We start from the raw sequence: 12,419 nt of genomic DNA on the forward strand, positions 1-12,419 counted from the left end.
TGTGTAGCTGCCAGTGCTGTCCTCCACCCCCAACCCCAGGCCTGGGCCCTGCCCTGTACCCCCATAATCCCAGCCTATGCTGTCCTGCACCCCCACCCGCGGGCCTGGGCCCTGCCCTGTACCCCTAGAACCCCAGCCTATGCTGTTCTCCCCACCCCCGGGCCTGGGCCCCGCCCTGTACCCCCAGAACCCCAGCCTATGCTGTCCTGCACCCCCACCCGCGGGCCTGGGCCCTGCCCTGTACCCCTAGAACCCCAGCCTATGCTGTCCTCCCCACCCCCACTGCCGGGCCTGGGCCCTGCGCTGTAGCCCTAGAACCCCAGCCTATGCTGTTCTCCCCACCCCCGGGCCTGGGCCCCGCCCTGTACCCCCAGAACCCCAGCCTATGCTGTCCTGCACCCCCACCCGCGGGCCTGGGCCCTGCCCTGTACCCCTAGAACCCCAGCCTATGCTGTCCTCCCCATCCCCGGGCCTGGGCCCTGACCTGTACCCCCAGAACCCAGCCTATGCTGTTCTCCCCACCCCCGGGCCTGGGCCCCGCCCTGTACCCCCAGAACCCCAGCCTATGCTGTCCTGCACCCCCACCCGCGGGCCTGGGCCCTGCCCTGTACCCCTAGAACCCCAGCCTATGCTGTTCTCCCCACCCCCGGGCCTGGGCCCCGCCCTGTACCCCCAGAACCCCAGCCTATGCTGTCCTGCACCCCCACCCGCGGGCCTGGGCCCTGCCCTGTACCCCTAGAACCCCAGCCTATGCTGTCCTCCCCACCCCCACTGCCGGGCCTGGGCCCTGCGCTGTAGCCCTAGAACCCCAGCCTATGCTGTTCTCCCCACCCCCGGGCCTGGGCCCCGCCCTGTACCCCCAGAACCCCAGCCTATGCTGTCCTGCACCCCCACCCGCGGGCCTGGGCCCTGCCCTGTACCCCTAGAACCCCAGCCTATGCTGTCCTCCCCATCCCCGGGCCTGGGCCCTGACCTGTACCCCCAGAACCCAGCCTATGCTGTTCTCCCCACCCCCGGGCCTGGGCCCCGCCCTGTACCCCCAGAACCCCAGCCTATGCTGTCCTGCACCCCCACCCGCGGGCCTGGGCCCTGCCCTGTACCCCTAGAACCCCAGCCTATGCTGTTCTCCCCACCCCCGGGCCTGGGCCCCGCCCTGTACCCCCAGAACCCCAGCCTATGCTGTCCTGCACCCCCACCCGCGGGCCTGGGCCCTGCCCTGTACCCCTAGAACCCCAGCCTATGCTGTCCTCCCCATCCCCGGGCCTGGGCCCTGACCTGTACCCCCAGAACCCAGCCTATGCTGTTCTCCCCACCCCTGGGCCTGGGCCCCGCCCTGTACCCCCAGAACCCCAGCCTATGCTGTCCTGCACCCCCACCCGCGGGCCTGGGCCCTGCCCTGTACCCCTAGAACCCCAGCCTATGCTGTTCTCCCCACCCCCGGGCCTGGGCCCCGCCCTGTACCCCCAGAACCCCAGCCTATGCTGTCCTGCACCCCCACCCGCGGGCCTGGGCCCTGCCCTGTACCCCTAGAACCCCAGCCTATGCTGTCCTGCACCCCCACCCGTGGGCCTGGGCCCTTCCCTGTACCCCTAGAACCCCAGCCTATGCTGTCCTGCACCCCCACCCGCGGGCCTGGGCCCTGCCCTGTACCCCTAGAACCCCAGCCTATGCTGTTCTCCCCATCCCCGGGCCTGGGCCCTGACCTGTACCCCCAGAACCCAGCCTATGCTGTTCTCCCCACCCCCGGGCCTGGGCCCCACCCTGTACCCCCAGAACCCCAGCCTATGCTGTCCTGCACCCCCACCCGCGGGCCTGGGCCCTGCCCTGTACCCCTAGAACCCCAGCCTATGCTGTTCTCCCCATCCCCGGGCCTGGGCCCTGACCTGTATCCCCAGAACCCAGCCTATACTGGCCTCCCCTCCTACTCAGGGCAGTCATGGGGTCATGGTTCGAACCACAGGTGCCTTCTCCAGAACCGTGAGCTTGAGCAGCTCCCTTGGGTCCTGACATACTGGGTCAGGTTTTTCGGCAGATAGTAGGGTCTTGGGTTTCTAATGCCCTAGTGTCTTTTTTTTACTTTAGAGCACGGAAGAATGGTTCAGAGCTCCTGGTAGCCTGGGCCCAGGAGACAGCATGTCAAGAAGTCTCGTCACAGGTCATCCTTTGTTTTATTAGGAGCCTGCCTGTGGCTCCGCGCCCATCCCATCTGGCTGGGGCTCCAGTGAGTGACACATGCTGCACTGACTGCCAAAAACTTAAGTGTGAACCTCCCAGAAATGGGTTCACTGACATGACCACACATGATAACCAGGTCAGAAAACCAGCCTTGACACAATACTGCTGCCCACATGGCAGACCTATCATGCATTGCCAGGCTTTCCACTAGCTCATTTATAGCAGAACAGAACAAAACCCCAAGGTCTCGCCCCCTGCTCTGGTTCAGGGGCTCCCAGGTGTTTCCTCAAATCTGGATCAGGTGGAGCAATTTTTAAGGTGACTGGCCTGGGGTGCCTGTGTCAGAGCTGCAGGGCAGTGGCTGGTCCCCATGTCAACTTTGGGGGCATTTGGGATCAGAAGCCAAGACCCTCCTCCACAGGGATTGGAGGAAGGGTGGCACACAGGATGCCCTTGGGGAAGCATCCTCCATTGGCATCTCCAGACGGCCCCTACTGTCCTCAAGGCACTCAGCCCCTGACCAGCCCCTCATGGAAAGTTCCAGCACTTACTGCTTCCTGCAGCCTCATGCCATGTGTCTTCCCTCCATACCCACAGGCGTGTCCCACCCTAAGATGATGCCCAACACCGCCCTTCCGGAAGGCCTAGCGAGCGTGCCAACGACAGCAGGGCTGACCCAGGCACCTGCGATCCTGCAGAGACCCTAACAGGGACCAGCTGCTATCTCTGGGGGGGGGGGGGGGGCTGGCCTGTCCCAGCAGTCCTGCCTGGAACCCCCAGCTGCTTCCATCTACCCCCAGGCCTACAGGGCCTGAGCCCTTACTCTGCCCCTTGTCGCCTCCACCATGACCCTGCCTGTCCCACCCCCTTACCTCCTTGAGGTGGCAGGTCTGCCCTCATCTGGTACCCTCTGCGTGCCTGGGATACCTGCGAATGCCTGTGGCCTTCACCCCTCCTCCTCTCCCCATCACGTCTCTTCCCCATCCCCACCAGAGCCTGCGGTGGCTCCAACATCTGTTCCCTTAATATGGTCAGGTGACCCCGCAGTCCGGTCTGTGGGGCTAAAGGATCAGCTCTGCACAAAGCTGGTGGGTGAGACATCCAGTCCTGAGCTTTGCTTACAAATACTCCACAGGGAAATGATGAAACAGGGTTGGAAAAGTGCTAGTGACTGCAGCATGGGGCTATCAGGCAGCTCTGCTCCAGTGAGTGTCCCATACAGAGGGTTTTTAAAGGTGATGCCACATGGGACAAGGTCCAAGAAGAAGCAAGTGAGCAGCTGGGCAGTGGGTGGACACATCTTGGTGGACACGTCTTTGTGGCCGGGATGCGGGGGATCTTAGGGGGGAAGGCGCAGAGGTGTGCAGCAGGCAGGCCCTGGGACGGGTAGCAAGGAGGTTCCTGGACTCACACCTTCTCTCCTGCTGGTCACTGTGAACACACCTACTTTCCCCTCTCACTTTTGGCAGGAAGCAGCAGGCGGTCAGGCCCTCTCCTTGTACAGGCCCTCTTGCCAGCCTGTCTGATGCGCCCCGTCCCATCCTCCTTGCCCTCCTGCTCCCAGACATCCTAGTGTATTTAGGGCAGTGTCCAGGCCCCCTCCCTCGGGTCCAGCTCTACCACACAGTCCCTGGGATGGCCTGGAGTGGCCCGTGGCCTTCCTGCAGTATGGCTGGCCGGCAGCCATGAGGGAGGGATGCCAGCCTGTGTTCTGGTCTCATGAGGCAGCACCTCAGACATGGCCAACGGATGGACTGGTTCCTCCTTTGGCCAGGACCGGAAGTCTGCCCGAACACAGCTGAAGAGGGACAGGCCCAGAAGGCTGGACTGAATCCCGGGCCACCAAGTCAGGCTGGCCTCCCTGGGTTCTGGGGATACTGGGAAAACAGTGGATGGGTCTGTGCATCCCAGACCCCCAAACGCCCCATCCCAGGTAGGGCTCTGCTTCTTGACCTCAATGGTCCCTGTCCCCAAGTGCCCCCACCAGGCACACATGATGGCCCTCACCTCTCTCTCCACCAGCTCCCAGACTCAAACCTCAACAGCAACTCCAGCCCCCTGAGCCTCACTCCAGACACATCCCTGTCTCAGGCCTTGGTTTGTGCTGCCGTTTTCCAGGGTCAGCCCTGAGGTTCTCCCCACAGGTCTCCGACCCCTCCACTTGTCGCTGTCACAGTGGGCTGTTTAGGTTTACTTAGCCTTTGGTGCTGTAGGATGGCCTCACTGACCACTGTGTCTCTCTGGCCAGTGTCTGAGCCCCATCCACCCTTGCCACACTGGCCCAAGACCAGAGCTGCACCCCAGGAAGGAAGTAGCCGCCGGTCTCCCCAAGGGCAGAGGGGCTCTGCTTGCGATGAGGGGGGCGGGCCCCATTCATGGCTGTGCTTTTATTTACTTACTTGGTCTGGTTCGGCTGTCCCACCAGATACCACCATCCATGGCCTGTGTCCTTGGCACTATGTCCAGCATACAGTAGGTGCTCAGTTAATGTCTACAGCATACCCACTCACTCAGACATGTGTACCGAAGCCCAGAGAGAAGGCCCAGGTGGACCCAGCCCCCAGGTGTGACAACTTTCAGTGGCTCCTTCTGGACCCTAACATGCCCACTCCTGTATAACTCTCCTCTCTGCCCCACTCCGGAGCTCAGCTTTGTCCCCCCGGGGGACATCAGAGACCCCAAGAGTGAGCAAAGGGTGTAGAGCAAGGAGATGCATACACAGAGTTGGGGGGATGCCACAGAGGGACACACATAGAGAAGGGGGCTTGGCAGAGGGAAGAACTCTGAGGCACTATGAACCTGGCTTGAGGGGGGTTCTGAGTGAGACGGGGGAGGGGGACTGTATGCTTACCCTTCTTACTGTAAACGATAGATGATGGTAGATGAATGGACAAGAGCTGATACATTTATCCATTGGTACTGTGTTTCCCCAAAAATAAGACCTAACCAGAAAATAAGTCCTAGCATGATTTTTCAGGATGACATCCCCTGAACGTAATCCCTAATGCGTCTTTTGGAGCAAAAATTGATATAAGACTTGGTCTTATTTCCGGGGAAACACGGTACATGATAGATGATAGATGGGTGATAGGGATATGTATGATTAACTGAATACTTGATCGATAGATAACAGATTAATGGATAAATAAATGATAGATGATAGACAGGTAGGTGATAGAGAGGTGACAGACTGACAGATAAATGATAGCATATGATGGACAGATAGGCATAGGGGGAGAGGGGTTGTCTCCAGGCTGCCCTTCCAGTGTCTTCAGGTGAGGAAGTAGCTCTGTGCCTGTGGAAGCCCAGACAGGGTCCCTCCGTCTCTCCCACGACCTTGCTGGTGTGTCCTCATGGCTCAGGTCCCCTGCCTGCATCCCAGGGCACCAGTTTATCCTGCCTGGCTCAAACACTGGGTGTGTCCTCCAGGTCCAGTTCACTCTACAGGTTTCCCTCCCCTGCCTCTCCATCCCCACCGTCCACACTTGACCTGAGCCGAGGAAGGAGGAGGAAGGACAGGCAGAGTCAGCCATGACCATCACCACCCTGCCCACCCCCAGGAGGTGATAACCAGACAGGGTGGGCCTGCTGGGCTGGGAAGACGGCCATTTGCTCCCATACCCACCACACCCACACCCTTCCATTTTCCTCTTCCCACCCTCAGGGGCCTTCCACCTGCCTTTAATTGACTAATCCCTCTTTCCTCATGCCATTATTTTTAAAAATCAAGGGGCTAAATGTTTTAATGTTTTTCTTCTCTTTCTCTCAAGTATTTATTTCACGTGGAAACTAACTAAGCACTGGATCTGTGTGGCATTGGGAAGCTGACCCAGGGCAGCGACCCTTCCCCAGACCTGCTTGGCCTCTGCCCTCCAGGACCTCTCAGCTGGGAGATGGGGTTCTGTCCCACCTCCAGGTGGGATAAAAATCAGCTGCCACCTCGCCAGTGCTGAGGGAGGGCCCCACTCTCTAAAAGGGGTACCGTTCTTGCCCTCATCCTACAGGTAAGCTGACCAAACTCCAGCGGGCAGGCCTGGGGACAGAACAGGCCCACCCAGCTCTCCATCTCTGGAGCCCCCTCCGAGCCCGACCCCTCACAGATACTCATCTGTGACACTGTGGGTCCCATAGCAGGGGCCTGACCCAGGGCCTGGGTTTTGTGGAGAGGTTTGTGGGGACACAAGGGGCCTGAGTGGGCAGGGCTCCCTCTCAGCCTTGCCTCAGAGCTGACTGGGTGGGAACTATAAATAGCAACCCCAATTCCAGCAGTGTCAGCGCCCCCCCCCCCCCAACCTGGCCCTGTGCCTGCAGAGTCAACACCACCCTCTTGCAAAGGGGAACCCTGTATTGTGCAAGATGCAGCTGCATTTGGGGCCCCGAAAACAAGAGCCTGTGGCACACCCGGTTTGTAACCATATCCCTCCTGGTCAAGAGCCAGAGACCCAAACTCCCTCCCTCACATGAACATCCACTAATCAGATACATGGCCCTGCTTCATAGTACACCGTCCCAACACCCACACCAAGTCCCTACCTAACCAACTCTTCACACCCTCCCTCACACCTCCTCTCACTCCCTCCCTCTCTCCCTCCCTCACACCCTCCCTCAAATATCTTCCCTCACATCTTCCTTCACACACTGTCCCTTCCTCACACAACATCCCTCACACAGCCCCTCCCCACACACCTTTGGTAATGGGAGCTCTCTTCCCACCCCAGGCAACCCCTTCCAGCCCCTGCACAGCTCTGGAGGAAGGAAAGGCACCCCAATACTGTGGTAGCCATGATGAGAAACTACAGTCATGGGTCCCTTAAGGACAGGAATGTGTTCTGATAAATGCCTTGTTAGGTGATTCCCTTGTTGTGCACACATCACAGAGTGCATTTACACAAATCTAGATGGTACAGCCTACTGCACTCCTAGGCTGTATGGTTTAGCCTATTGCTCCTGCGCTACAAACCTGTACAGCATGTTGTAGGCAACTGTACTGCATACTGTAGGCAACTGTAACACAATGGTAAGTATTTGTGTGTCAAAACATATCTAAACATAGAGAAAGTACAGTAAAAATACGGTATGAAAGATTAAAAATGGTCCACCTGTATTGTATATGGCACTTAACATGAATAGAGCTTACAGGACTGGAAGTTGCTCCAGGTGAGTCAGTGAGTGAGTGGGGAGGGAGTGTGAAGGCCTTGGACGTACTGTCCACTACTGTAGACCTTATAAACTGTACAGTTAGCCTCCACTAACTAAATTTATAAAAATGTTTTTTTCTTCAATAATAAGTTAACCTTAGCTTCTGTAACTTTTTTACTTTATAAACTTTTAATTTTTTAACTTTTTGACTCTTTTGTAATAACACTTAGCTTAAAACATAAATACATTGTACAGCTATACAAATATTTTTTTCTTCTATATGCTTTTTTCTATTTAAAATTTTTTAATTTGTTTTACTCTTTAAACTTTTTTGTTAAAAACTAAGACACAAACATATTATTAGCCTAGGCCTACACAAGGTTAAGTTCATCAATATCACTGTCTCCACCTCCACCTTTGTCCCACTGGGAGGTCCTCAGGGGCAGTAACAGGCACAGAACTGTCATCTCTTATGACAACAATGCCTTTCTCTGGGATATCTACTGAAGAACCTGCCTGAGATTCTTCTTGAGGAGGTGTCACTCTTTCCAGAAATATGTCCATGGTGCTTTGCTTGGTTTATTACTTTTTTTCTTCAGAGATTTTCTCTTAAGTAGATAATACACCATGACCATTCCTCTCTATTAATTAAAATATGGGGGGTGCCAGAAAAATGTACACAAGTGGACACTTTGGTCAACGTTGCTCAAGCAGTAGTTCGATGTAATCAGAAGTGTCTAGATGCTGACGGTAACCACTTTGAGCACCGCTTATAATTGCAGAAGTCAAACGTGACTTGTATTTATCTTTTGTTGTCAGTATACATTGAGTATTACAATTTTAATACAGTTCCTTTCTTAAAATGTGTATACATTTTTTTTGGCACCCTCTGTATTTTATTGTTGGAGTCCACGTTTTCAAACTTTTTAAGGATCTTGCTGAGTTCTACAAAAGCTTCTTCTAGACTCTTCATGGAATTTCCTTGTGGGATCTTCTTCTAAATTTTTCATTCATTGTCTTGGAGGTCCTTCTTATTTTTCTTCTCCTGCAGTTTCCTTTTCTCTTGCCTCTTCCTCAGCTACATGTTCCTGTTCCAGTTCCAACAACTCTTCATTAGTCAGTTCCTCATGAACCCCCTCCAGGAGCTCCTCAATGTCACGTTCACCCACACCCAAGATACAGTTGTTTGCCATCTCACACAGTCTTGGTGATTTTTGCAACCTCCTCATCCTTGGCAAATCCTTTGAAGTCATGGGCGAACCTCTTGAGTGTCTTCTTCCAGATGCCATTCATACACTCCTTGGTGACTTCATCCCAAATCCCAGCAAGGTCACAGATGCAGTCATAAATGGTGTAATCCTTCCAGAATTGCATCAGTAACTTCTGGGTGTCTTCCTCAGTTGCTGCAATAGCCTGGGCAAAATTCCCCTCAGATAATACACCTTTAAAGCTGCTATAACTCCTTGGCCCATTGGGTGGGTCCAAGAGGTGCTGTTTGGAGGGAGGAACACCAGTCTGATGCCGGGATGAAGATCCCCAATAAAAGAGGCTGTCTGGGAGCATTACCAACAATAAGCTAAATCTTGAAAGGTATGTTATTCTCCAAACAGTACTTCTCCATTTCACTGACATAGTGATCGGGAGGGCATCTTGGGAGAGGAGCTGGGTCATCTGTGACTTCTCATCGCTCCTATAGTACACCCACACTGTGTGCCTGTTGATACACCGGAAGGCCCTGGGTTCTCACTGTGCCAATCACGAGGGGCTCCCATTTGTTGCCCCCAGGCAAGACTATTATCCTGCCCTTAACTGCATTGAAACCTGGCATCGACTTGGCCTTCTGGGTGAAAGTTCTTTCAGGCATCTGTTTCCAGAATAGGGAGGTTTCATCCATATCAAATATTTGCTCTGGCAAGTAATTTCCCTCCACAATCAGCTTATCTAGCATTTCCAAAAATTCCTCACATCAGCACTCAGACTCACCACCCACTTTCACATTAAGTAATGAATAATGATACTTGAGTTACTTAAGCCACCCAGAACCAGCAGTAAATTCATCGTCATAGTTGGGTCCAGCCTTTTCTTTCAACATTGTAAACAAACTTATTGCTTTGGCCGTGATAGTTATGGTCCTGAGAGGGACCCGCTTCTGTGCCTGGTCTTCAGGTCATTAGAAGTTTCTCCATATCTGATACAGGGTCTTCTTGAAGTTTTGTTAGTCTCATTGCCTTTAGTGAAGCAGATCTATTAACATCTTCGATCATTTTGTTCTTGTTCTTCAAGATGGAAGCTATCTATGGTCCAGTGGGATATGCCTGAGTGGTGATTTTCTACCTTCACAGCCCTTAATAGCTTTTAATTTTGTTTCTAGTTCAATCACTTGACGTAGCCTCCTACTGGCAACATTAACAGTGGATTTGTATGCTTAGGGTCCATGAAGAACAGAACGACATGAGATTAGATCAAGCACAAGAGAAAATGACGCAGTCAAGAGACCAGTTAAATATGAAATGTATGATGCTACTGCCAGCATAACACAGCTACTGTTTTATAGCAAAATCTTATTATAAGTAGATAGAGTTCACTCTGAAATAACGATAAAAAGTATAGTATAGTAAATATATTAACCGGTAACATAGTCATTTATTATCATGTATTATGTACTGTACATGTTGCTGTCACAAGGCCCGTGTGCTCAGGGCATCAAATATTTAATATTCAATAGATAAGAGTTTGGAATAACGAAAGGTTTTATTTATCAAGACAATGCTGTAACAAGAAGATGGGAGCTTTCTACGTTTCTCAAGTCCGTCTTAAGAGCACCCCAAGTTCCAGCACCCTATATATCTAGGGAAGGAAGGAGGGATGGGGCAAGAGGTCAGAATCTCCAAATCTCTTTGTTCCCAATAGGTCGGACCAGAAGTTACTCAAGTCTCAGGCAGAACCCCTCCAGTCAATTAGCATATCTATAGAAACGCTGGGCTGGAATTAAGGTGGAGTCAGGGAGGGAAGCAGAAGCATTCTACCCTGTTACAAACGTACATCATTGTGTGTGCTATACTTTCATATGACTTGCAATGCAGTAGATTTGTTTACACCAACCAGCATCACCATGAACATACGAGTAATGCTATGATGTTACAAAGCTATGTCACTAGATAATGGGAATTTTTCAGCTCTGTTATAATCTTATGGGACAACTGTCATATATGTGGTCCATCGTTGACCGAAATGTCTTTATGCGATGCATGACAGTATTCTTACTGGAATGTTAGGAAGGGCTTCCTGGAGGAGGTGGCATTTTACCCAAGACCTGAAGAGTGAGTAGATGGGGGATTAGTAAGGAGTGTTCCAGCCAAGGGACCAGCATGTTCAAAGGTGCAGAGACATGGATCATGAGCAGTTATTGTTGCTGGGGTGTGGAGATGGGGAGTCTGGGCAGACAGTGAGGGCTGTGAAGCAGGAGGGCCAACAGGAGAGGTCTGACCTGTTGTGCTTTTCATGCTCCGATGGATTTAATTCATTCCAGGTCACAAGCACTGACTAACCAGGTGGTTGACAGAGTGGGGATCTCATGGCAGAGAGTGGGGGGTGGGGGGTGCTGAGCCTAGATACCGCTGCCCTATTGTTTTCCCTCCCTAAATCCCACCCTAAGAGGAAAGGCCTTTGGGGGCTCTGAGCAGCTGGGGGTGGGCAGATGGGAGAGAGGCCTGGCTCGTGGGTTGTGCCAGTAGGCTGGGCCGTTGCAGATCTCAGATCCAGGCCCAGAGTCCAGGCATTATCAGAGAAGGGGCCATCATCATTGAGGCTGAGAGCAGGGGGAAGGGTCCAAGAACAGCCTGGGCTCAGGGACTGGCTTTGGACCTCGAGGGCAGGGTCTTGGTGGGTCACGGATGGAAGAAAAAAGCAGTCACGGGAAGTGGCCCAGCCCAAGCCAAGGGACAAGCACCCTGGACCATCACAGCTCACCAGAGGGGTCCTGAGGCCCTGGGATAGGCACTGACCATGCCTCACTCGGAATGGCACCCTCCTCAGGGCCCTACAGAGCCATGGCCTCGCAGGTGTCAGGTGACGGGCCCGCTTGTCTGTTGGACATTTCCTGAAAGCACTGCTTTAGTCTGTCCAGGCTGCTACTCGTATAACAGGGTCCATAGCCTGGGCAGCTTCAACAAAAAGGGCATTTATGTCTCAGTCTGGAGGCTGCAAGTATGAGATCAAGGAATCTGCAGATCTGGAATCTGTCACCTTCACCCAAGCGTCACTGTCACCTTTACACCGGCATCTCGGTCGCATTTCCCTGCGTTTCTGTCACCTTTTCCCAGCTTTGTCTCTCAGAGAGCAGGACAAACATAGAGAACACCCCAGGGTTTCTGCCCAGAAGAAATTTACCCAGGAATCAGGATCTTGCCCCTCGTGGCAGGTAAAGAGACTGCAGACTGGACAGGACATGCCAGGCTGAGCCACAGGGGTCTGCTGACCTTGAGAACCTCTGCTGCCCCCCAAGTTCAGAGCCTAGAGGAGGCACAAGCACTAGTCACATCTGCCTGGCAACCAAGAAGCAGCCTCCAGCCCAGCCTTGGTAACGACGGAGATAGTTTACATGGGGCTTCGATGGCTGCAAGGGATTGGAGAGCAGTGCATCTTCCTAGCCCTGGACAGGCCCCGGAGAAGGGCTGGAGGGGAGTGGGCGGGTTCACAGTATCTCTCACCGCGGACCCCAGCAAGGCCAAGAGGGATCCCATGTGGGGCACAGCCACCTTGGGCTCCATTCAGCCTGCCCAGCTCGGGACGACAACCTTGCTCTCTCTATCAGAAACCTGCTTTGGCTACATCTGCCAGCAAAGTGGTAAATGCATAGAGCACTTTGCAGGGATGGCGCTTTAACTGAGCAGTGCTACCCCAGACTGTGCTCGTGAGGTTCCCAGAGGAGGCTCCCATTGCACGGATGCCTGGGGTGGCAGAGCGGGTGGTCAGGCACGTCCTCGGTGTTGGCAGGTGGGAGGGCTCCTGAGCACAGCTCCCCTGCCCTCACCCTTACTTCTCTGACAGGCACACAGTGAAATAGTACCGAGCTGGCCACATGCCGCTGGCCACCGTGTCCTGGA

Source organism: Rhinolophus sinicus, chromosome 16 (genome assembly GCF_057876585.1).
Source record: "Rhinolophus sinicus isolate RSI-liver-muscle chromosome 16, RSI-T2T, whole genome shotgun sequence".
NCBI classification, from domain to species: domain Eukaryota; kingdom Metazoa; phylum Chordata; class Mammalia; order Chiroptera; family Rhinolophidae; genus Rhinolophus; species Rhinolophus sinicus.